This window comes from Crocuta crocuta, unplaced genomic scaffold (genome assembly GCF_008692635.1).
Source record: "Crocuta crocuta isolate KB4526 unplaced genomic scaffold, BGI_CrCroc_1.0 scaffold24, whole genome shotgun sequence".
Taxonomy (NCBI): domain Eukaryota; kingdom Metazoa; phylum Chordata; class Mammalia; order Carnivora; family Hyaenidae; genus Crocuta; species Crocuta crocuta.
In genome coordinates, this window is record NW_027530974.1 from 12,888,946 (window position 1) to 12,913,610 (window position 24,665).

A 24,665-nucleotide genomic window follows, 5' to 3' on the forward strand; every position below is an offset into this window, starting at 1 on the left:
CCGACCTCGATACACCATGGACACACGGCAGAACTCAGCCATCGGGACCAACCCGTCCCCGGAGGAGAAGCAGATGAGAAAACTTCAGCTGACGAGCTGACCACTGGTGAGGAGAAGCACAAATCGAACATTCCTCCAAGAGCCCTTTCTTCCTCCAAAGCAACACAAGGCAGGAGAGGGGTTGGGTCCCTTTGTGCCACTCCGTATTAACACAGTCACACTTAGCTCTGCAGACGTCACTTGCAATAAACACCAGGGCTTTCCCGGGCCTGGACTCTAATTGAAGGGATTGTTACTGTTGGTGAATGGCTGGGGAATTAATTAATGCAAAGCCAACCACTTCATAAATGCCTGCTTTGTGAGCAGCCTCAGAGTCCTGGGAACCTGGGCCCTGTGGTCAGGGCCGCACCGGGACCCCGGACTCCCTGTGGGCTAATGATACTTACTATCACCGTCACCCTTTGTCTAAAGCCACCAGGGCAATGAGGCCTCACCTGGAGGCTGGTGGACACAGCCAGCCAACCTCTAGTTTGTCTGCAGCTGAGCCCGAAGCAGGGAACCCCACCCCCACCCCACCCCGGGCCAAATGTTCTCGATTTTTCCACACACCACCTTACTTTTTGAAGAAAGCCTTTGTTTGGGGGCGCCTGGGTGTATTAATCGGTTAAGCATCCGACTTTCGCTTGGTTCTCGTGGTTCGTGGGTTCGAGCCCCGCGTCGGGCTCTGTGCTGACTGCCAGCTCAGAGCCTGGAGCCTGTTTCAGTCTGTGTCTCCCTCTCTCTCTGACCCTCCCCTGCTCACGCTGTCTCTCTCTCTCTCTCTCTCTCCTAGAAAAAAAAAAAAAAAGAAAGAAAGCCTTTGTTTGCAAGTTAAAGATGGGAACAGGAGTAGAAACACATAAAAAGGCTTTTCCCAGCCCATCTCATTCCTAATCTGGTGCCCCGAGCCCTACGGGGATGGGAGAACATACCTGTGCACACACACGTGTTTGTGGGCCAGAGTGTCTCTGGTCGGCATTACTCAGTCCTCACCTAGTTTAAAAGTCAGTTCCGGTTGGAATGAACTCTTCAGTAACCTGCTTCCTAGGAATATGGTGTCAAAAAGGAAAAGAGGTGGTTATTGAACGTGCCCCGTCCTCAGCCTCACATCCGCGCACCTCACCAAAGACGCACAGGTGGGTGCTTTTGTTCTTCTGTCAGGTTCTGTTGACGGAAGCATGTTCGGACCCCACTTGTTCGTGCTGCGGTCGCTTAGCAGTCTCCTCAGGCCACACTGCCACAGCCTTGAAATCTCCCTTTAAGTTTAAAAAAAAAAAGCACCATGATGATAACAATGGTGGAATTGAGGACAAGTTTGCTTTTTTCTTTAAGCTTTGTTGCAGTATCTGAATATTCTAAGGTGAGGGGCTGTGTTTTGTATTCAAGGCGGAAAAAAATGCATGGTGTAAAAAAAAAAAAAGGAAGAAACTTAGTTTTATTTTATAACGTCCCTCAAGATCCTGAGGTTTGCTTTGGCAGCTTTATCTGATTTTTGTGGAAGGGGCGTTCTGGTCTTGAAAATCAGCCCGGGTCGTAAAACACGGAGACTATGACATTCCCTGAAATTGGATCTTAAACCACTGGTTTCTGTCGAAAGTAGTGAAAAAGCAGTAAGTAAAGGAAAATTTATCTTTGGAAACTCCATCCTTCCCTTTCCATGTTCTTAGCCCATTGCCCCCCACCCCCACCCCTTATAGTCCCTATCACTTTCCCTGTTTTGCTTGGTTTTTTCCCTTTACTAGTCTTAAAACACACTTCAAGGAGAGGGCCTGGTGTCAGTCATTTACACCTTAGTATGAATTAGAATAATCAGGATTTATGTCGCTACGCTACGAGTGCATATTTGCATTTTAATTCTAACTCCAATTGTATAATGAAAGGTGTGGGCTAATGAATGAAAGAGGTTATTAACTCTCTGCATTTCAGAAATTAAACACTAGGTTCTCAGCTCTTCTGATTGTGGAAAGGCAGGTCCTGGAACCAGTCACATAGCTGACTGTAATAAATAGTTCCACTTTATAGGTATAGAAGCTCACCATTTAATGTCTCTGTTCCTTTAGACACAGCATACACCGCAAAGAGCTTGCTAAAGGTAGGAATGGTTGAAATAACGGGCAGCCTGAAAAAATATTCAGAGGCCCAGGGCTTTTCAAACACTGTATTCTATATTATTACTTGGAAAATTATATTTGCTACCCATATATATTAAGTATATATATACATATATATAATATCTGATAAATAAAAATGAATAATGATTTTGAGTGCTGGATTTTGGAAACAGACAAGGAAACTGTATCCCAGAGAATTTAAATAACTGCTGAAGGTCATTCACTGGTCAAGGTCAGCCTTGGCCGAGAGAAGGGGGTTTCTGGTTCCTCGCCTAGGCTCGTGTTTCAACACATCATCTCTCAAACCACCTAATTCAAGCCCCAGACAAATCTGACTGCTTCGTGCTGACGGGAAGCTTCAGACTGACCCTCCTCATTCTCTCTCTCTTTTTGGGGTAGAATTCTTGGCAAGCTGGCTAAGTAATGAGGCTGAGTGAGCCAACACCATGTTTCTGACCCTCCTAGGCTTTCCCTACTTATTAGACTGTGCTCTGCAGATGAAAGGACAGTACAGAAGGAAGAAAAAGTTAGAAAGAACCAACCGCTGGTCTTTGCTCCTACGTCCATCATTCTGATTCATATCATGGTATGGATTGATCCCTGGTTATCTTGTCACCTACAGAGAGAGGCAGGGCCACTGAGAAGTTTCCCCAGGGTCTACCCCTTAGGCAGGATTTCTCAGTGGAAATCCGCCTCCCTGCCAAAGGGTGAATTCACAGTGGCCTTGTGTTAGTCACAGGTGGGTAATCAACAGTTGACTCTATACCCATGGTTAGATCTGGGGGTCACCTTCCACCAGGCCCCATGGGGATAGCACCTAGACCCTCCCTCCAGACATCGTGTACCCTGTATATTTGCCACATTACTCTGTCTGCTGTCACCTAAAACCAAAATAAAAAGTCTTGACCTTGACTCGCCAGTGTGTGCTGCCTGAAGAAGTTCAGCACCTGCCATTTATAGATTTGTTCATTTATTCGGCTAAAATATGGTAAGTGGTTACCGTATCCCAGGCACCAGGCCAGGCTCTTGCTATATAAAGAAACCAGACACACAGCTCTTGCTCTCAACAAGCTCGTGTGAGAATCAGAAAGAAAGGGACAAATGACGGAGAGCCAAGTTAATTTATACCCAGATCGACAAACACCTCTTTACTCTTTAAGACTCAGATCAGACGTCGCCCTCTTCAAAAGGCTTCCCGTTCATCTGTAAGCAGTGTCTCGCCTCCTCTCCTGCACCCTGATAACAGGTGGATTATTCCTCAACTATAGAATTTTTCATAGGGTTGAAGTTATTTCTACCTACGTCTGCTTGATATTTTTAGACTGGGTGTGAAAAGACAGGAGGAGGGAGAGAAGAAAGGCAGACATTGTTATTTCACACCTCCAGACACCCACAGTATCTGAGGCTTTCCAGATGGATGGATGGATGGATGGATGGTTGAATAAATGAATGAATGAATGAATGAATTTTTAAGCTCTCAGGTCCACTGCATAGATTTCCTTGACCCAAATATGGGCCCACCAGTCCAAACGAGATCAATTTCCGCATGGCTCCTTTAATATGCAGAGCGTGGTTATTTTCAGTTCACGGCGCAAACTTACAGAATTTGGAGAAGTGGAAACCTCATCTCACGCAGCCAAGAGCTCTATTTTATTGTCTTTGTTTGTATTTCTCCAGGAGAGTCATTAGAGTATGTGTGAGTATGTGTGAGTGTGGGTGTGTACCCGTCAGCACGTGATTAGGTGACGTCCTCGATAACAGGTGTCCCTCCAGTAGGTCTCAGTGGTGACGGAGGGCATGGAGGGGTGTGCCAGGAAGATGGGGCGCCGCCGCCTGCCAAAACCAATCACATTAAATCTTAGTGCTCATTCAGGGCCTGTCACAGGAGGAGAAATCTGATGAACACCCGAATGTCAGGGTGGTTATAGCGTCTGTTAAATGGCTTGTTAATGTGATTGTTGAGAATTTTACACAGAAATGACACCGGTTACGATCAAAGCAAGGCGGGCCTGGCACCCAGCCAGCTTCTCCCAAGCCCTGCAACCACTTCAGGCCAGGTGGACGGGGGCGTTTCTGCTGCTACCTGGCCTGGCCTCCTGCCACCATTTGGCCTTTCTCTCTGTCTTGGAATTTGTTTCTTCTAAGAGGAGGCTGGCCATCTCCCTCCACCAAAAAAGGATGCCCTCCTGTCATAAATTTTACCTGTTCTTATGCGTGGAATAAAGATCTTTCACACCACACAGAAGGAGAGCTTGGAAGCAGCTGGTCCGTTCTTTTGTTGGTGGGATGGGTGGCTGTCAGAAGACATTTCACGTTTGATTTGGGTGCTTCAACCCCTCCACAGACAGAATCTGTTCGTTCCATACCCAGGCAGAAGTCATAGAACCTCAGGGGTCATAGACCCTGAAGGTAACCAAGCCAACTTTGCATTTCTCCTGCAGAGTAAGTGAGCTCCAGTCGAGTGGGCAGGACCCTGATGGCCCAGCCCAGCCCGCCGCCTCCACACGACCCAACACTCAGATGTCTTCACATTTGTCTTCAATAGCAGGAAACATGGCTGCTGGCTTGGACCCGGCCCCGGTCCCGGGGACATCTCTGACCTCTCCCTGCCATGTCCTGCAGGGAAAGAGGCTTGGCCCTCCGAAGTGGCACGCAGGCCCCCACCGCCCATGTGTGTCAGGACTGAGTCCCCGTGAGGCAGGCTGGCCCCAGGTCGGGCAGCACATGACGCTCCAGAGGAGCCCAAGCGACTTGTTACCGTCACCTCCTTGGGAAGACCAAACGTTCCCGCCTGCTCCTCTTCCTGCACCCCTGGGCAGTAGCGAAAGATGATTTCGCGAAGGTCTGGTGCACCTTGTACCCCCATCTGTTTTGCACTGAGGCCCCTCTGTCCCCTCGTGCGCGAAGCCTTGACGTATTTTTCTCGCCAATTTAAGCGCATGCTGCAGGTCGTGTTCTGGGTCTTAATTATGCGGTTGTTATAAAAGACAAGCGCCAGCTATTCCACTTCTTTAGCCCAGGTCAAAACTCCCTTCAGTTCCTCAAGACCCGTGGAAACGAAGGGCGGCCCTCCCAGCGTCTCCTGAAAATTCAGTTCCTGGTCCCCAGGCTCCCCCAACAGGACTCCTTCAACTCGCCTTCCCTCTGTCTCTTCCTTGCAGTGCTGTGAACTGAGCTCCGTGTGTTTTTCTTGAAGGCAGGTTACCCTCTGTATTAATTTCCTGGAGCTGCCGTGACCACTCACCATCAACTTGGGCACTTAAAACAATAGAAATGTACACTCCCACGGTTCCAGAAGCCAGAAATACAAAATCAAGGTGTTAGGGCGGCCATGCTTCCTCTGAAGGCTTTAGGGGAGAGTGCTTTCTTGTCTCTTCCGGTTTCTGCTGGTTGCAGGAGTTCCCTGGCTCGTGGATGAATGATTCCAATCTCTCCCTCCCTCTTCACATGGCCACGCCCTCTTCTGTCCCTTTGAGGACACTTGTCATGGCGGTTAGGGCCTGCCTGGGTAATCCGGAGTGATCTCATCTTGAAATCTTTAACTGAGTTACATCTGAAAGGATTCTTTTCCCAGATAAGGTCACATTCACAGGCTCTCAGGGTTACGATATGGATATCACTTTTTAGAGAGCACCATTCAACCCACTACACCCCCTTCTAGCCTCGTGGCTCATAGGCCGCTCCCCCTACATCAGAACTGAAACACTGTACTTGGGGGTTACTAATGATTCGACCATTACTGGAGGCTGAAGATCAGTCTGGCATCAGACACGCGAGATGAATAAGGCACGGCTCCTGCCCTTGAGGAGTTCCTCATCTGAAAAATCAGACAGAAAGCGAAGAGGTCCTGACAGTACAACTTGAACCCCAAAAAATTGGAAAATCCCATCGCTCAAGAATTCTATGGCCCAGTTCCCTGATAATTCCAAATTCCAGGCCGGGTTGCTCACTTTTTGTTCATGGGTCACTGATACCTGCTTGACCATAAAAATGGAAACTGATGGAAGGAGGGAGGTGTCACGGGGGACAAGCAAAAACAGTGCATTAGGGGCACAAGGCTTCTGACGTGCAAGCAGAGAGCATCTCAGAGTCTGAAGTGGCTCACGCACGGACAGGAGTGATGGCTCCCTGGAAAGTCTTCTACATATTTGTGCACAAACCGACACCTTGGATGGGTGCCAAGGAGTAAGGCAGCTCTTTCACTGTTGAGTTGTTTAAGCATGTCAATACCTGAGCGATGTGAGGCCATATCTGAGCCCCCACGTGGAACCTTGGGTGTTCAGCACCCCAGTTAGGAGATGGCCTGCTCCACAGGCAGAGAAATGAGGCGATGAAGAATCTGAAAACCCTCTCCTAAATTCCTAACGGGCAGGGGTGAGTGGAACATTATTCAAGACGATAAGGATGCCAGGGGAAGAGAAATCAAAACCATACCTTGTCGAGTGGTTCTAGAAGGTTCCTCACTCACAGCAGAGATTTGTTTCTCTACGAAAGCCTTCCACAAGTTAGGAGGCACACTGCAGTTAATACTTATCCTTGAGAGCGGATACATACAGACATAAAAAAGACAGGCAGCTAGAGAAAGCACAAATTGGCTAGAATCCTGTGATTCAGAAATAATCTCTCGCTAGAGTGATTCCTTTGCTCTGTACTTTTAAAAACGTACATATCTTATAGTAAAATGACTTTCCTGATTTTCTCATAGTTGCAACTCAGTGAGTAAGACATAGATAATCATCCTGCACCATCCCTTATCTTCAGTGCTCTGCCATTATCTTTGAAAAATAAATTATGTCCTGGAACAGTTCTAAGAAAATTGACAGAGATCCACCAGCTGTCCAAAGAAAGTTAAAAGCAAAACTGCAAAATTTTCTCAGAAGCCATGCTTTGGTGATTCTGCCCAGCAAAGAACTTTTCTGCCCCCCACATCAGTGGCCCCTTAGAAAACTTCTCTTTGCTCTTAAAAAAACTGACTCATGTTAAGCCCCGAGTGTAATATTTTGACAGATAAAAGCAATAGTGTGCATCATTTTAATTTCATCCTCAGAACTACAAAGAATACCTCCATACACTCACTCAAGTGGCTGTAGAAATATTATGACGTTGAGGTTGCCCTGGCTAACTCCCAGATTCTCCCAGCTTCCCCTCTAACCACAAGAGGACAATTTAAGCTGGCTTTATCTAGCTCTTAAAGATCAGGGTGACCCCAGATGGACACTGAGTTCCATTATGCAAGTGGGTTCGCTGCAAAAATCAGTTCCAACCCATTTCTTATTCCTAGCTCAGTCTACCAGAAAAAGCAAGAGACTCCATCCTTCAAAGAACAGAGAGAAATGCAGGTGGTGAATTTTCGTCTACAGATCTCATTTAAGAAAGTGTCAGCACAATGCACTGTTTATCAGCCTAACATAGCCATCCTACGGACACCTGCTGCCCCAGACTGTGTCCATCGCACCCTCCCCCATCTCCCTCTTCTGCCCCTGGTTCACCAATGCGGCTGCCCTGAGCAAAATGTAGGCACAGTAAGACCAATGGAACCATCCAACTTCACATTGCGTAGCAGGGTAAAGGGAGGCCTCCTTAGAGATATGCCCATGTCCTAGACACTGTGATGTGACCTTATTTGGACAAAGGGTCTTTGCAGACATGACTAAGCTAAGAATCTGGGGATGAGACCATGCTGGATTATCCAAGTGAGCCCTAAAACCAATGGCAAGTGTCCTTACAAGAGATACGAGGAAGGGAAACCCATGAAGAAGAGAAAGCCACAGGAAGATGAAAGTAGACCCGGGAATGACACCAGCTTCAAAGAATGCCTGGAGCCACAGAAGCTGGAAGATGCAGGGAAGGATTCTCCTCTAGAACTTTCCGAAGGAGCACCAGGCCCTACCAACACCTTAATCTTGGACTTTGGCCTCCGGAGAGGATCAATTTCACCCAAGTTTGTGGTGATCTGTTATTGAAGCTCTAGGAAAATCGTACCCCTTGCATCATTTTCAAGGACAAATTAAATTCTCACCATCCAGAAGGCCACATCGTGGCTAATGTGTCCATGTCCGTGGTAAATATGGCTATTACCAAGCTCATAGGTTTGATTTGAAACCTCGCGTTCTTTCACCACATAACTGGTCATATCCCTCAAATGAATCAGTCAGTAAATACACCCAACATCTACTAATCTGAAAGCAAGAACAAGACGAGCTAGAAAATAATGCTGGACACATGCTTAAGGTTTTCACTACAATTCAGGATAAATGTACATGCGACAGGTACCACTGAGGTTGTCTGTCCTCCACAATTGAATCTCCTTTCTCTGAAAATCATGCTCTCCACTCTCAGAGTTGAGTCCAAGACATGTTGAAATTGCATGACGCTTCTGCACCCCCTATTAGACCAGTTATAATTGATCGGAGCAGGGACAGACCTTGGCCCAGGCTGAGCCAATTCCGCTGTCTCTCCCGGGCATTTTAAGTTGCAGTGAAGGTAGCTGGGCTACATGAGCTGCTGGGCGCAGAGGGGGGACAAACTCAGCCGCGATCAGGAGGCCATCTTCCTGCATTTTTACAATCACAGGTCAATCTGGACAGAGAAGAAGGTGATGGATGCCAGAGAAAAACAGAGATCAGAGACACAGAGAGGGTCCTCTCTGGGTCCCTCCTGGCGCCTCAAGCCCTCACTGTATCTTTCAAGAAGCCGTGCAACCCTTGGATTCTGCCCAACATTCCAATTGCAGCCTTACACCCTCTTTTTAGCTTATACCAGTTCAAGCTGATTTCTGTTGTTCGCGACCAGGAGAAACTTGCTTGAGACCTAAATGACGTCCAACAAATAAAATGAGTGGACAAAGATGTACATTTCACCACAGACAAACATATACAGAGATAGACTGATCTATCTATCCATCTCCCTATAGATACCTCCATTTCTTTATCAACATCCAATATGCACGACAGTCCTTAACCAAACACAAAGTACTTGTGGACGCAAAAATTGAAGGAACCCTTAAGCTTAGCGTCCTTTCTTTAAAGCAACTGTTAATTTTATTCCACCCATTACATATTGAATTAGAATTCCCCTTGAAGTCCTTGTGACCTAATTAAGAAGACAAAATACACACTGTGACCTGGTGCTGGTATCTCACCTTGTCACAACTCCTGGTAGTTTTCAACTTTCATTCATCGAAAACTTCCCTGTGCCCCCATCACTCGCACATTTTACACTGACGCCTCTCAACCGGCTTTTGTATGCCAAATTGAGATCTTTATAAATCAGCTGAGAAATGAGCATTTTGAGCTATTGCATGGTGGTGCTGTCAGCCAAGAGTTGAGTTCTGGGGCCGTTGCCATTTTTATCTGCCCAGCAAGGCTTCTGCAATTATTTGAAAGTTTTTCTTCCGTTTGGCCCCTATGGCTTTATAAAAATAAGTGGGGAAATGGAAAAATGAAAACACTTAAATGTAATTCTCATGAACTTCACACAATCGAGACAAAGGTGGAAAGAGGGCAGCCTGATGTGGGTAAATACTCGCCGGGTTGAAACCGGTGAAGGAAAATAGCAAAACGAAGGAACTTTTAGGAAACGTTGCAAATGTATCTTCAAAGAGCGGATCTGAAAGCAAAGGTACAATTAGAGAGTTGATCATTCCTGCTGGCTTTGGGGACCGGAACGCATTCTTCTTCTGTTCTGTTCTCATGTATCGCTGTGAGTCGAAGTTTTGGGGAAGGCATTGCCGAGAGGAAGGGCAAACCTTCTGTAGACCGGTGAGGGGCACCGCAGGGGCTCGAATCTGACCTCCCCTCCTACGTCTTCTGTCCACTCCGTGGTAAGGTAAGGAATGCACTCACAGACCAACTTATTCTGCCCCCCTTTTGAGTTCATTTATTATGCCTCGCATAATGCCTGTACGAGAGCTCACAACTGGAGTCTTGGTCCAGCCCAGTGGTTCTCAATCAGGGACATTCTAGACATTAGGCAACATGCGAAGGTATTTTGATTGTCACAGCTTGGACCAAGGAGGACTGCTACTTGCAGGTAGTGGGTGGAGCTCAGCGATACTGCTAAGCATCCAACACAGGACAGCCCCCGCCACAAATTTTCAAATAGTGAGAATTTTAGCTGAGACAACCACGAGCTCCCAAACTCTGATCTTAATTTAGGAATTCTCTTTCCATGTTAATGTTCTCTGAATCCGGTTAACTAACGTCTGTCTGGACGATGGGTGTTCCTCTCTAATTTCCGTGGGATAAGACGGAGGCGGGGTCGGGAAGGAATTAAAGAGCTGTTGTTGGGGTGCCTGGGTGGCTTAGTCGGTTAAGCGTCCGACTTTCGCTTAGGTCATGATCTCACGGTTCGTGGGTTCGAGCCCTGTGTCGGGCTCTGTGCTGACTGCCAGCTCAGAGCCTGGAGCCTGTTTCAGAGTCTGTCACTCCCTCTCTCTCTGACCCTCCCCTGCTCATGCTGTCTCTCTCTCTCCTAGAAATAAATAAAATTAAAAAAAGAAAAAAAAAGAAAAAGAGCTGTTGTTTACAGCGCGCTCCCCCCGAGCTGGCCAGACACTGTTCAAGAAGCTTTGCATATGTGACCACGTTTAATCATCATGACAGTCCTGTACAGTGGGGCGACTATGATCCTCATCTTTCAGAGGAGAGATGGGGGCTAAGAAAGTTGAGTGAGGTGTTCAAAGTGACAGAGGTCTTGGGCTGCCTGGGTGGCTCAGTAGGTTGAGCGTCTGACCCTTGATTTTGGCTCAGGTCACGATCTCACGGTTATGGGATGGAGCCCCCTGTTGGGCTCTGCTCTGAGCATGGAGCCTGCTTGGGATTCTCTCTCTACCCCTCCCACACAATATTTCTCCCTCTCCCTCTCTCTCTCTCTCAAAATAAATAAAATAAATATTAAAAACAACACACACACAGGGGTGCCTGGGGGGCTCAGTCAGTTAAGCATCTGACTTTGGCTCAAGTCTTGATCTCACAGTTTGTGGGCTCGAACCCTATGTCAGGCTCTGAGCTCACAGCTCGGAGCCTGGAGCCTGCTTCCGATTCTGTGTCTCCCTCTCTCTCTCTACCCCTCCCCTGCTTGCGTTCTGTCTCTTTCTCAAAAATAAATAGATATTAAAAAAAAATAAAACACACACACACACAACACACACACACACACAAAGTGACAGAGGTTTTAAGTGCCAAGCCAGGGCTAGTAGAAGGAAGGAGTCTGACCCAAGAGCCAGAAGAACAGACTTGGAGGATGCACAAAAAGCCAGAAACACAGACAAATTTCCAGCATAGCACATAAGGGGAGAAAGAGGAGGAGAGCCAGTAGAGACACACTTGGGGAGACCCCGGGGGTCAGGAATAAGTCCACACGCACCCCTGGAGGAGTGCTCTGTGCTGGCCCAGCTGCAGAAGTTGTCGTTCTGAGCCCTTGAACTTGGACCTGGGTTCGAGCGGCAGCTTCACTGTTGGCCGTCCTCACACGGCGGCTCTCTCAGGGCTCCTGCACAAAAGGCGGTTCCCTCCCCGTTCAGACTCATCACATCTTGTTCACCCAGAACTTGTTTTGTGCCGAACTGTGAAAAGGAGCAGAAAGCGTGTGATGTGTTTAAATATGCCGGAGCAATATGCTGACCAGCGAGGTTGGTTTATGAAAATCTGTGTGGGGTGAAGCTCATGTGAGCTTATGTCAGCTGGTTTACGGGGAGGCCCTGTTTTCAAGATCGGGCCGCTGTTCGTCTTCCTTACGGGCCTGACAGGGGACAAGCTGGAGAATCCATTATGCCGAAAACATCTGTATTATGGAAAATCAACAAGGAAGAGCAACAGCTCCAAATGGAGTTAGTACTTTGAAAGGCCTTTATCTGTCAATAGATTAAACCGTTATTTTTATCTAAGGAGGAGATTAGAGGAAGTGTAAACGGGTTTAAGAACAGCAGAAACCGGCCCGCTCTTTGCTGCTATTTTTGCACACCGGGGAGGGAATAGGATGCGTTTCCGTGTTGTTTTAATCGATGTTTTAAAAAAAAAAAAACACCAACTTAGAGAACGACCCTATCCCAAATCAGAATACTTGGGGCTGATTTTTCCCCCCTCTGTTATTTCCCCACTGGAATTCAGGCTCTTGAATGAAACACCATGCTACAGGGTTTGCCTCTGATGAAGCACTGGGCTCCTTCTATGCCTTCCCAGTTAAGAGCCTCGGAGTGTGCAGGTACCTGGGTGGCTCAGTTGGTTAAGCCTCCGGCTTTGGCTCAGGTCATGATCTCCCCGTTCATGAGTTCAAACCCCATGTCAGGCTCTGTGACAGCTCAGAACCTGTAGCCTGCTTCAGGTTCTGTGTTTCCTTCTCTCTCTGCCTCTCCACCACTCATGCTGTGTCTCTCTCTGTCTCTCAAAAATAAATAAACATTAAAAAAAAAATTAAAGCCCTAGAGTGTCACAGGCATACCCAGATGTGACTGAAACTAAATTTGTCATTGACACCATCATGAGGATAGGAATGATGGCAATAATAAATTCCTAACATATATCAAGCACTTACTATGGCTAGGTGTTTTCCATTCATTATTTCAGTCCTCATATCTCTATGAGCTTGGTACTGTTATGATCTTGCTTATTTTATTTTATTTTTTTAATTTTTAAAAATATTTTATTTATTTCTGAGAGAGAGAGAGAGCATGAGCAGGTGAGGGTCAGAGAGAGAGGGATATACAGAATCCGAAGCAGCTCCAGGCTCTGAGCTGTCAGCACAGTGTCTGATGTGGGGCTTGAACCCACGAACCATGATATCATGACCTGAGCCGAAGTCGGATGCTTAACCAACTGAGCCACCCAGGCGCCCCGATCTGGCTTTTTTTAAATTAACTTTTTATTAAAGCGTAACAGGCATGTGGAAAATGACACAAATTTTGAGTATGGAACTCAGTGCATTTCACAAACTGAACATACCACCACGCGGAACAAGAGAACATCTCCAACCCTCCTGTCCCCACCCAGTCACACCCTTCGAAGGTAACCACTGTGCCACCGTCCCATAACATGGAGCAGGTTCATCGAGCTTTGAACTTTATGGAAGTGGCATTATACAATAGGTACCTTTTTGCATCTGGCTTCTTTCCCTCAACATTATGTTTGTGATAGTCATCATCTATAGCCTTATGTGCAGTTTTAGTGTGTGATTGCATTGTATATTGTGTGTGGTTACAGTGTGCAACAACTGTATTGTGTGTGTGTCCAACTGCAGTGTGTAACTGCATTGTGTATTGTGCGTAGCTGTAGATTTCTCATCCTCCCAGCTGCAAAATATTCCACTGTGTGACCACGCCACAATTAATGTTTCCATTTTATTGTCGGTGGGTTGTATTCACGTTTTGAGGTTAAAGTTCAAGGTGACGGTTGGAGGTTAAAGTTCAAGGTGACGGTTGAAGGTTAAGAATACCGAGATTCAAAAAGTTAAAAAACAAAAACTTGCCCAAGTGCACAAAGCTAGGAAATGGTGGGTCTGGGATTACAACTGATGTTGGCCTAACTCCAAAGCCCATGCTGTTAAGCCTTGTGCTGTATTGTCTTTCAGAAAAGCTATGTTTGCAGGAACCCCGCCCTGATGGATGGAAAGGTCTTTTGTATAAATAATTTGGGAAACCCAGGGGAAGAGGTCATTTGGGTACTTGACATGAATCCAAATCTGTGCACCTCTGCGGAGCTCACTGCCTTTAGATGTGTCTCTAAGCCTTTGGGTCCCATCTCCATTTCCATTACTTTGACTGACTGTTCAATAGCTGCCACCACCACCCCGCCCCCCCAGAACCTCACACCCAGCAGGACTTGAATGAGTAGCAGAGACTGGAAGCACATCATTGCACTGGAGACCAAGAGAAGATGTTGAGTGTATGACAGGTGCGTAGAGAAGCAGCCACAGAAAAGGTGAAGGCTTCAACAGACATGTAAGCAAAAAAGGGCGTGGGGCACGTCAAGTTCAGTGTGTGTGCAGTGTGTATGTACTTCTCTAACTCATGTGTGGGGTCCCTCCCCTTCCTCTCTGATGGTCGCCTAAAAACAATTGATTATGCTGTTTCCAGGTCATTCCCATGGTGAGCATCAAGGACATATCTACTCTTAGGATAGTGGTATCCTAAATAGCATTCATATTTTTTTTTTACATGTTTTCAAGAGGAAAGAGAAAAGAAAGAAAAATAACACTTCCAAAGAATCACAGCACAATAAAGGAAATACGCATGCTTGCTCACTTCCTAATTGCTTGTCCTCTTCAAATGAAGAGAAACCCACTAAAGAGGTTTTATTTAGCCCATAAAGAGGGAGCATCTCTTTTAGGCGACCTTTTGGGGCCCAAGCTTTGGATTCTTCTCAACCCTCAACATCATAAGGGACTATGGCTAGAGACACTCAGAGACTAGCCACCAAAGAACTCACAAGAACCCGGAAGAAGACCTTCCGCACAGCTCTCTTTCACTGCCTCTCAGCCTAACTCCCTGGTGATCGGCACAGGATCGGTCACGATGCATGTCTACTAGATTATGTGGCCAGTCCACAGCCAATCGTGCAGCAAATGCACAATTATTATGGGCCAATGAACACTGCTTATTAAGATAGTAGAATCCCCAGATCAGCTGGGCTGAGGTCAGTTGTTTTATTTATGGAGACACCATTGGACTTTCCAGGTATTCCACAAGAAGAAGCCCACCATGTTTTGCAAGATCTCAAGAATCCTTCTCTTCTCTACTCTCCCCCGAAAGGAAGAAGATGCTGCTACTACTGGCCAGCTGTACTCATTCACTATGGCTACTGCCACAAAATACTACAGACTGGGTGGCTGGACCAACGGAAATTATTGTCTCACGGTTATGAAAACTGTGAAATGTGAAACCCATCTGTTGGTGGGTTTGACTCCTTCTGAGGGCCATGAGGGAAGGATCTGTTCTATGCCCCTCACTATGGCTTGCCAATGGCCATCTTCCTGTTCACATTGTATTCTCCCTGTGTGCGTGTCTCTGTGCCACATTCCCCTTCTTACATGGACACAGTCATATTGGATTAGGGACCACCCAACTGACCTCACTTTGTTACCTCACTTGATTACCTCCTGGAAGACTATCTCCAAAAAAAGGCCACATTCTAAGGTACTGGGGGCTTAGGACCTCAAACCAGGACACAACTCAACCCATGACACTGACTCCCACAAAATTTCCTTCTTCTTTTCCCAGTGCATACTCAATTCCACTCTCTCCAAAATCTAAGGTCTGCATTCTATATGCTCTGACCTTGACCCAATAGGCTTACCGAGGAGGTGAGAGTGAACTTTACATGGCCCCGGCTCCAATTTCTTTGTGGTCTTCTGGTATCTTATCACCATGAGGAATGACGTTTTGGTTGTCAGGGTCTCCTGAGGTTAAAGGAGTCAGAGGCACCCAGGTAATCTCTGGTTCAGTCTTCCCCTCTCCCCCTCCACACACCTGATGGGCTTACCATTGGACCCCCCTCTTCGGATCATGCAGGCTCACCTCTCCCTCCCTTAACCAATGCTACTTCAGCTCTCTTCTCTTTCTTTTGCTCCTTGAGCAATCTTTTAAGATCTCACTCAATTCCTATCTCCCGTGACAGGTGCTTCTCACTCACATCATCTGAACAGACAGATTCAAACTTATTCCAGTTTGTTTTCCATGACTTGATGAAAGAAACTGGTGGGGCATTTTCTCCTTCCAGCTGCAATTTCTGAGCAGCACTCTGTGGCTGTCACTGACATCCCAACTCCATGTCTCAGTTTCCCGGGGCCACGGATCTCTCTTCTAAGTATCCTGTCTTTAAAGCTGCTGCCAAGCAAGCAGAGACTGAACAGCTTGATCACATGGATGCTTGACTGCCCCTCTTTTCTGATAGACTACAAGAACCCAGGAGATTTCATCTTTGGTTAAATGAGAGGAGAGAGGGGCGCCTGGGTGACTCAGTCGGTTAAGCATCTGACTTCAGCTCAGGTCATGAGCTCACAGTTAGTGGGTTCAATCCCCATGTCGGGCTCTGTGCTGACAGCTCAGATCCTGGAGCCGGCTTCAGATTCTGTTCCCTCTCTCTCTGCCCCTCCCCTGCTCGTACTCTATCTCTCCCTGTCTCTTAAAAATGAATAAATATTTTTTAAAAAGTTTAATAAAATAAAAGAATGATTAGATACCAATGCTAAACAATCTTTTTAAAAAAAAATAAGAGGAGAGACTCAATACCTGATTTTTAGTTTCCTGCACGAAAATAGGATATTTATTTTTAATCTTATTTTGTCTACAGTCCTAAAAAAAGGTGTTTTCCTTCAAATAGACTTTTAATTTCAAGAAGCTACTTCATAAAAAAATTCCCCCTGTTCCATTTGCAAGCAGAGTCAACTTCTGGAAGTCACTCACATGGAGACAAATGAAGAAGTATGTTGTTGGGGATGACTTGTTAGGTGTTTTAAAATATAACATTTGACCTCATTTCTTTAAAAAATGTAAAGCTTGGAGATTTCTTCTGTGAGATTTGAAGCTGCGAATGGATGGGTAGATAGATGTGTATTGATGAGGGGGCTTCAAAACCATTTGCAACCCCTGAATTAGTCTTCCCAGGAAATGGGTATCTTTCTAGTGGAAACTCGCTTGTTTAGAGAAACACATACCCTCTTTCCAGATGGGAATCTGCTCTTAGCAGCACTGTTTGCTAATTGATCTGATTACTATCCCCAATTAACTGATGAAAAGCTGGAAGAAAAAGAAAGTATGTGCAAGTGTCTAGCTCCATACCAAAGATATAACTCACCACATGTTACATTAGGCAAATCTTAATCTGTATTGAAAAGTATAAGGGCAAAAATAGCAATAAAAAATGCATTTATAGGGGTGCCTGGTGGCTGAGTCAGTTGGGCGTCTAACTTTGGCTCAGGTCATGAGCTTACAGTCATAGGTTCAAGTCCCACGTTGGGCTCTGGGCTGACCCCTCGGAGCCTGGAGACTGCTTCTGATTCTGTATCTCCCTTTCTCTATTTCTGCCCTACCCTGCTTGAACTCTGTTTCTGTCTCTCAAAAATAAAAACATTAAAAAAAAACTTTTTAAATGCATTTGGGGGGTGCCTGGGTGGCAGTTAAGCACCTGACTCTTGATTTCAGCTCAGGTCATGATCTCCCAGTTTGTGAGATCAAGCCCTTGGTTGGGCTCTGTGCTGACAGCAGGGTCTGCTTGTGATTCTCTCTCTCCCTGTCTCTGCCTCTCCACCGCTCACTGGCCCTCAGGCACACATACAAACTCTCTCTCTCAAAAATAAACTTACAGAAGCGCCTAGGTGGCTCAGTCGGTTAAGCGTCCGACTTCAGCTCAGGTCATGATCTCATGGTTTGTGGGTTCAAGCCCTGCTTCGGGCTCTGTGCTGACAGCTCAGAGCCTGGAGCCTGTTTCAGATTCTGTATCTCCCTCTCTCTCTGAGCCTCCCCTGTTCATGATATCTCTCTCTCCCTCTCAGAAATAAACAAAACATAAATAAATAAACTGACAAAAAGAGATGTATTTCCTAACCCAATTCAAGTCAATTCCCTAAATAGCCTGACTGTTCACACCAGAATCTAAATGTATCCTGCTCTGTTTAGTAGCCATGTTGCAAACAAGCTATGTGTTCCAAGCAATTTGATATATACCTTTTCATTCCTTTGTGCAGTGAAAATTTATTGAGTACTTATTATGTGCAGGCAATGGAAATCACTTGCGATCTGAGAGGGGACACAGAAAAGTTAGAGCAGTTGCAGTATAAGGTGTAGGAACATGTATGCAAGTCACCTGAACCAGTCTGTGGGGGGAGGGTGGACAGGATAACATTCCAAAAAAAAAAAAAAAAAGTGCTCTCCAAGCTAACTTCTATCTAATATGAGTCCTGATGTTAGCCAGAAGGATCACAACAATCCAGAAGTGAGTGAAAAGTGGTCTGAGCAGAGCGGTGACAAGGAACCTGGAGAAAAGTAGTCAAATTAGAGACATTTTAGACGGAAGAATCTACCGGACTCAGTGACAGCTATTTCCGGTGTCTCCTAGGTCCTTATACTGACTAGGGCAGAGGCATACATGTGGAGGTGACTATTTTGCCAAGTGAATGGCAATATACTCATCCATCTGCTGCATGAATCTCTGTTTGCACACGTAGAGCCTTGTGCACAACTGTGCTCAGTTACACAGCAGCTTTGATTTAACGGAATCTTTTTCTACCAATAAATTTCTCCCACTGTCTCCTACAGACAGCCTCGCCGATAAGACAGATGCCTGAATGGAGAGTGAAATTCGTCCACCTTCAGTCCTCAGAAGCAGGAATCAGAGGCTCTTTTAGGCTTCCCGCAATAATACGCAGAAGGGGCACACGGAAGGTGCGCAAACACTGATTTGTCTTGTGTGGGTAAGTATCATCGACGTGGCAGCTTCTGTGCATTAGATATTGGAGATTTTGCAAATGAATAATGCCCCCGGTCTGGAGCTTACCATGTAGTAGAAAAGACAAACCGAGTGAGTGAGGTAACAGAGGCCTGGACAGACAGCTGTGAGCACAGAGTGGAGAGCATGTGCACCGAGCGTGTGGGTGGGGAGGAGCCAGGAGGGAGGTGCTCATGAAGGAGGTGGCAGGAAGTCTGGATAGAGGAATTGGCTGGACGTGTTCAGCTAGAGAGGTGCTCAAGTGACTTCCAGGGACTGAAAACACGGTGAACAAAAAGTCCAAGTGTGAAAGTAAAGGGGAGATTGAAGGATGGTGAATAGGCCATGTGGCATCGCCAACATGTGCAGGGTCATTGAGGGGAGTGATAAGAAAAAAACCCTGAAGGCAGGACAGTGTGAAGGGCTGTCAGTGCCCTGAATCGCATGCATGCAACCCCACGATTCGACATTTCCCTCCCAGATGGGGCCACATGAGTCTTTCTGTCGCTGGGTCAGAGTTGCTTTTAGAATGAGCGATGGATGCGTTGTCCAGCTGTTGAAGTGAGGGGCTGCCTGACAGTCATCTGCACGTAGGAGATGGGTACGTTTCTGGAGGCAGTGGCTGAGGGAAAGGTAGAACATGGGTGGCACCAGTGTAAAGAGACATGAGGCAAGGAAAGCAAACAAAGGACATGCCAAAAACGAAGTCACTAAGTGCGAGGAAAATGGAGTGAGCCCGGGGTCACTGAGGTCCATACAGAAGGCACTTTGGGAAACACTAGAACATCACTACAGAGATGACCTTGAAGGTCAACGCCAGTCTCTTCCTACCCATTACTGCAGAGCCACGGGGACCAACATTGACATACTGAGGAAACAATGAAAAGCATAAATAGAGAACATCAGAAAACAACAAATAGAAATGCTTTTTATATATTTATTTGTCTATTTATTTATTTTTGAGAGAGAGACAGGATGAGCTACGGAGAGGCAGAGAGAGGAGGGGAGACATAGAATCTGAAGCGGGTTCCAGGCTCTGAGCTGTCAGGACAGGGCCTGACACGGGGCTCGAACCCACGAACTGCGAGACCGTGCCCTGAGCTGAAGTGGGATGCTTAACCGACTAAGCCACGCAGGCGCCCCAGATAAAATGTTTTTTAAAAAATATTTCATGATTTGGTATTAAAAAAAACAAAATGATATGCAAAAGTAATTATGTACATAAAACAGAATATGCCTGTTAAAAATCTGCAACAATCGAAAAGACCAGTACAAGGTATTGGCTAACAAAGAAGTGTATTGTAGAAGCATATTTCATAACATGGCTGAACGGTCATCGTTGAAGTGGATAAAGCAAGATACAAAAGACGTATATAGTCTGGTCTCAATTTATATCTACATAATACAGGCATAAAGGACTAAGATGATGAGTGTGATTTGGTAATGGTGTTATGTTTGCCTGATAAACTTAAAAGTGAATTTTAGGGGCGCCTGGGTGGCTTAGTCGGTTAAGCGTCCGACTTTCGCTTAGGTCATGATCTCGCGGTTCGTGGGTTCGAGCCCCGTGTCGGGCTCTGTGCTGACTGCCAGCTCAGAGCCTGGAGCCTGTTTCAGTCTGTGACTCCCTCTCTCTCTGACCCTCCCCTGCTCATGCTGTCTCTCTCTCTCCTAGAAATAAATAAAAAATTTTAAAAAATGTTACTAAAAAAAGTAAATAAATAAAGGTGAATTTTATTTTCTTCTTCATATTATTTGGTCTTTTTAAAATGTTCTGAGTTCCTTTGGAGGCCAGAGGATGTATCGCCTTTTTACTTAGGAAAAAAACCCACCAAGCTCTATAATCATTGTNACCCGGCAGCACAGCGGCAAAGGAGCTGACCTTGGAAAGGAGAGGGCACACACCCTCCCTCTGGAAAAGAGAAGGCATGGAAGAGCAGATGGCAATACAAGAAACGTTGGAGCCGTGGTTGGGAAGTGCAGACAGTTTGTGTCCATCTTTATTATGAAGTGAGAAGAGCAACCACCCACAGAGTGAGGGAATTGGGGGCAGAATCAGGGTCCAGAGGAGAATGGCAAAGATGTGAAGCAAATGCTCCAGAAATGGGGAAGAGATTCTGATGAGTAGCTGAGGTTGGGGACCACTGAGCCCCCCAGATCATTTTCTATGGAGCCTATGGGGTAGATGCCTATAGCGTTTTTGTTGTGTTTTGTTTTGTTGTTTTGCCTTATCCACCACGCACGTCCCGGTCCACTGGTTCTCCTTACTCGTCTGTCCATAGACGAGCATAGGGCAGGGAGTGGCTGTGTCACGCAGGCCCGTGGAGCGTCCCCAGTGTCTGCAGAGGCCACCAGCCTGATCTCACTCAACAGCCAGACCCTGGTAGTAGGATGCACAGCACCTCTCTCCAGATGATCGTCACTCAGCCACTGTCTTTACTCCTTACTTAACCCCAGGGAAAACCGTACCCGGATTTGGGGGTAGTGATGGATATAAGGAGCCAAGCCTCATCTCCTGACATTTCTCCCTCAGGGCGTAGTCCTTTGAAACAGTGTAAGACAGCAAAAAGCGCCCAAACCATTTGCTCTCCATCCGACCACATCCTTCCCCTGAGGCACTGAGGACAGGAGGGAGGGGTTGGAGGAGGGAGGCTGGAGGACACGGGTTTGCTTTTCACAACCATTACACGGACAGCAGACAATAGCAATGCTAGCTGCACCCATGCGAACGCGCAAGTACGCGTCGACCAGGACGTCTCTGTCCTGTCCAGCCTGGCTCCCCAGCTCTCCCCATCGCTCTGCCTTCTGGACGTGCAGGGCACGCCAGACTCCTCCAGCCCCAAACCTGAGCCACTGTCCTTCCCTGTATCGCCAAGCTCAGAGGGTTGCTGAAAAAGGACCTGCCAGTCCCGCAAAGAAGTGATCTATACCAAAAGGGACTGCATTAGGCTCTTCATTAACTGGAGGGCCAATAAATTTATGAAAATCATGAATCAGTTAATCCATTGCTTAGAACGATTAATAGCTAATTAACATGAGGATGAGGGCTGACCCATCTATTTCTCGCCACTCTCTCCTGAGCACCCACTTGCAGACGCCAGGGCAGAAAATGGAACTTGAGTCGGCTACCTACTGTACGCTCCAGTCAGATCCCCGAGGGACAGAGCTGATGGAATGGACTACATGCAACTTTCTCTTAATGTTGGGACTTCCTCTGAGGGCCTATGCATTTTTTAAATTTCTTATTATGGAAATAGGCAAACATGAAAAACAGGTAAGGCCACAATGAATTCAATGTACCCATCATCCACCTTCAACAAGTATCAATACATGACCAATCTTATTTCATCTGTGTGCCCCCTCTCTGGGTTATCTTAAATCCCAGACATCATATTATTTCATCTATAATTACTCAGTACCTATCTCTAAGGACTTTTTAAAAAACCGTATCCAGGGGCACATGGGTGGCTCAGTCGGTTAAGCGTCCGACTTCAGCTCAGGTCGTGATCTCGTGGTTTGTGGGTTCGAGCCCCGCGTCAGGCTCTGTGGTGACAGCTCAGAGCCTGGAGCCTGCTTCAGATTCTGTGTCTCCCTCTCTCTCTGACCCTCCCCTGCTCACGCTGTCTCTCTCTCTCTCTCAGAAATTAATAAAGAACATTAAAAAAAAAAAAGTATCCACAGTGCCATTATCACCCCTAAAAATATCTAATAATTCCTTTATCCAAAGGATATGAAAATGCTGATTCAAAGGGGCACATGCACTCCACCTTAGAGCAGTGCTATCGACAATAGCCAAATTATGGAAAGAGTCCAAATATCCATCGACCAATGAATGGATAAAGAATATATGAGACACACACACACACACGCACACGCACATGCACACACACCCACAGTGGAATATTACTCAGCCATCAAAAGGAAGGAAATCTTGCAATTTGCAACAATGTGGATGGAACTCGAGTGTATTATGCTAAGCAAAATGAGTCAGAGTAGGACAAATATCACGTTTTCACTCATATGTGGAATTTAAGAAAGAAACAGATGAACACAGGGGAAAGGAAGTTAAAGTAAGATAAAAACAGAGAGGGAGGCAAACCATGAGAGACTCTTAAACACAGAGAACACACTGAGGGTTGCTGGCGGGATATTGGGTGAGGGGATGGGCTAGATGGGGGATGGGCATTAGGGAGGGCCCTTGTTGGGATGAGCACTGGGTGTTATATGTAAGTGATGAACCACAAAATCCTACCTCTGAATCATTATTACACTATATGTTAACTAACCTTGGATTTAAATTTTTTTAAAAAATCTAATAATTCTTTAATACTATTGAATTTCCTAATGAGTCTTACAGATTTTTAACAGTTTCTTTAAATTAGGATCCAGACAAGGTGCAGACAATGCAATTGGTTACTTACTCTCTGAATCTATACATTCTCCCTCTACTATTGCATATTTTTAAATTTTTTTTCTTTTTTCTTTCTTTTTTTTAATCGTTTATTTATGTTTAAGAGTGAGAGCACAAGTAGGGAGACAGAGAATACACAGCAGATTCAGCTTCAACCACAATGAGCCTGATGTGGAGCTTGAACTCATGAGCTATGAGATCCTGACCTGATGCCCAACAGACTGAGCCACCCAGGTGCCCCTACTGTTGCTTATTTCTTACAATCTTTCATTCAATTGACCATTCATTTTCCCTTAACATTTGGCAGTCTGGGATTTTGCCAACTGCAATCCTGTGATGCTGGTTAATTTGTGTGTGGGTAAGTGTGCACATGCTTGTGTGCGCGTGTGTGATATTTCTGTGAAAGTCAGAGGTTTAGTTCAGGTGAGTTTGTTTTTGCTTTAGTTGTGTTTTGGCAAGAAGGTCAAAGGCGGTAGTTCGTATTTCCATCAGGAGATACATAAATTCTGGTTGCCTCTCTTTTTTGTGACGTTAGCAGCCACAGTGATTGTTTTCTGATGCAGTGCTTCTCAACCAGGGCGACTCTGCCTTCTCAAGGAGTATTTGGCATTGACTGCTGACATCTTTAGTTGTCGTGGCTGGAGGACAAGACGCTACTAGAATCCAGTGTAAACACACCCGAGGTTGCCACTACAACATAGTCCCTCGAAACAAAGAATTAATCGTCTGGCCCGAAATATCAATGACACAAATTTGAGAAACCCTAACCTGGATCCATCTATTCATGTCTATTCATTTCAGGCTATAAGATGTTATATTCTAATTCTATCATTCTTTTTTTTTTTTTACTTATTAGCCTGACTACTGTATAAAGAAAAGCATCCTCATCAGCTTTTTTGGCTTCCCTGAGGTGGAATTTACATAGTAGTTGATTCTTTCATTTACCAGTTTCCAAACTGCTGAGGTAGTTGCTAGATGTCTCCAAAATGACCAATAGGACTTCTTTGAAGGATCATGTATGAATTTGAGAGCATAAAAGGTATTGGACATGTTCCAACAATATGGTGATTTTCTTTACAGACACCTAACCTGTCTCATCTTTTTTTTTATTTTATTTTTAATGTTTATTTTTGAGAGAGACAGAGACAGAGAACAAGCAGGGGAGGGGCAGAGAGAGAGGGAGACACAGAATCCAAAGCAGGCTCCGGGCTCCGAGCTGTCAGCACAGAGCCCGACGTGGGGCTCGAACTCACGAGCTGTGAGATCATGACCTGAGCCGAAGTCAGACGCTTAATCGACTGAGCCACCCAGGTGCCTCTAAACTGTCTCATCTTTAGACAACAGGAGCTTATTCAGGTTGGTTCCTGAGTCTTTTTGACACACCCTGGTAGTCTTCAAAAGTTTGCTTGCATTTCTAGAAGACAAGACACTCTGGTTCCTTGGGGGACTAATGCAGTTTAAGACATAGACAGCCTTCATATGTCTCTTGAAGGATGTAATTTTTTGAGCCATATTTCATACATAGAAAAACTTAGACCCAAGAGAGTGGTTGTCCCCAAAATCAAACTTAAAGCCCATGGAAACTTTTGAAAGCCTGAACTATATACACCTGCCCCTGTCTCCAGATTCTCTCCTTCCACCAGAGGCCTGGGAATGGAACCGATGGCCTCAAAAACCCAATGATGATGA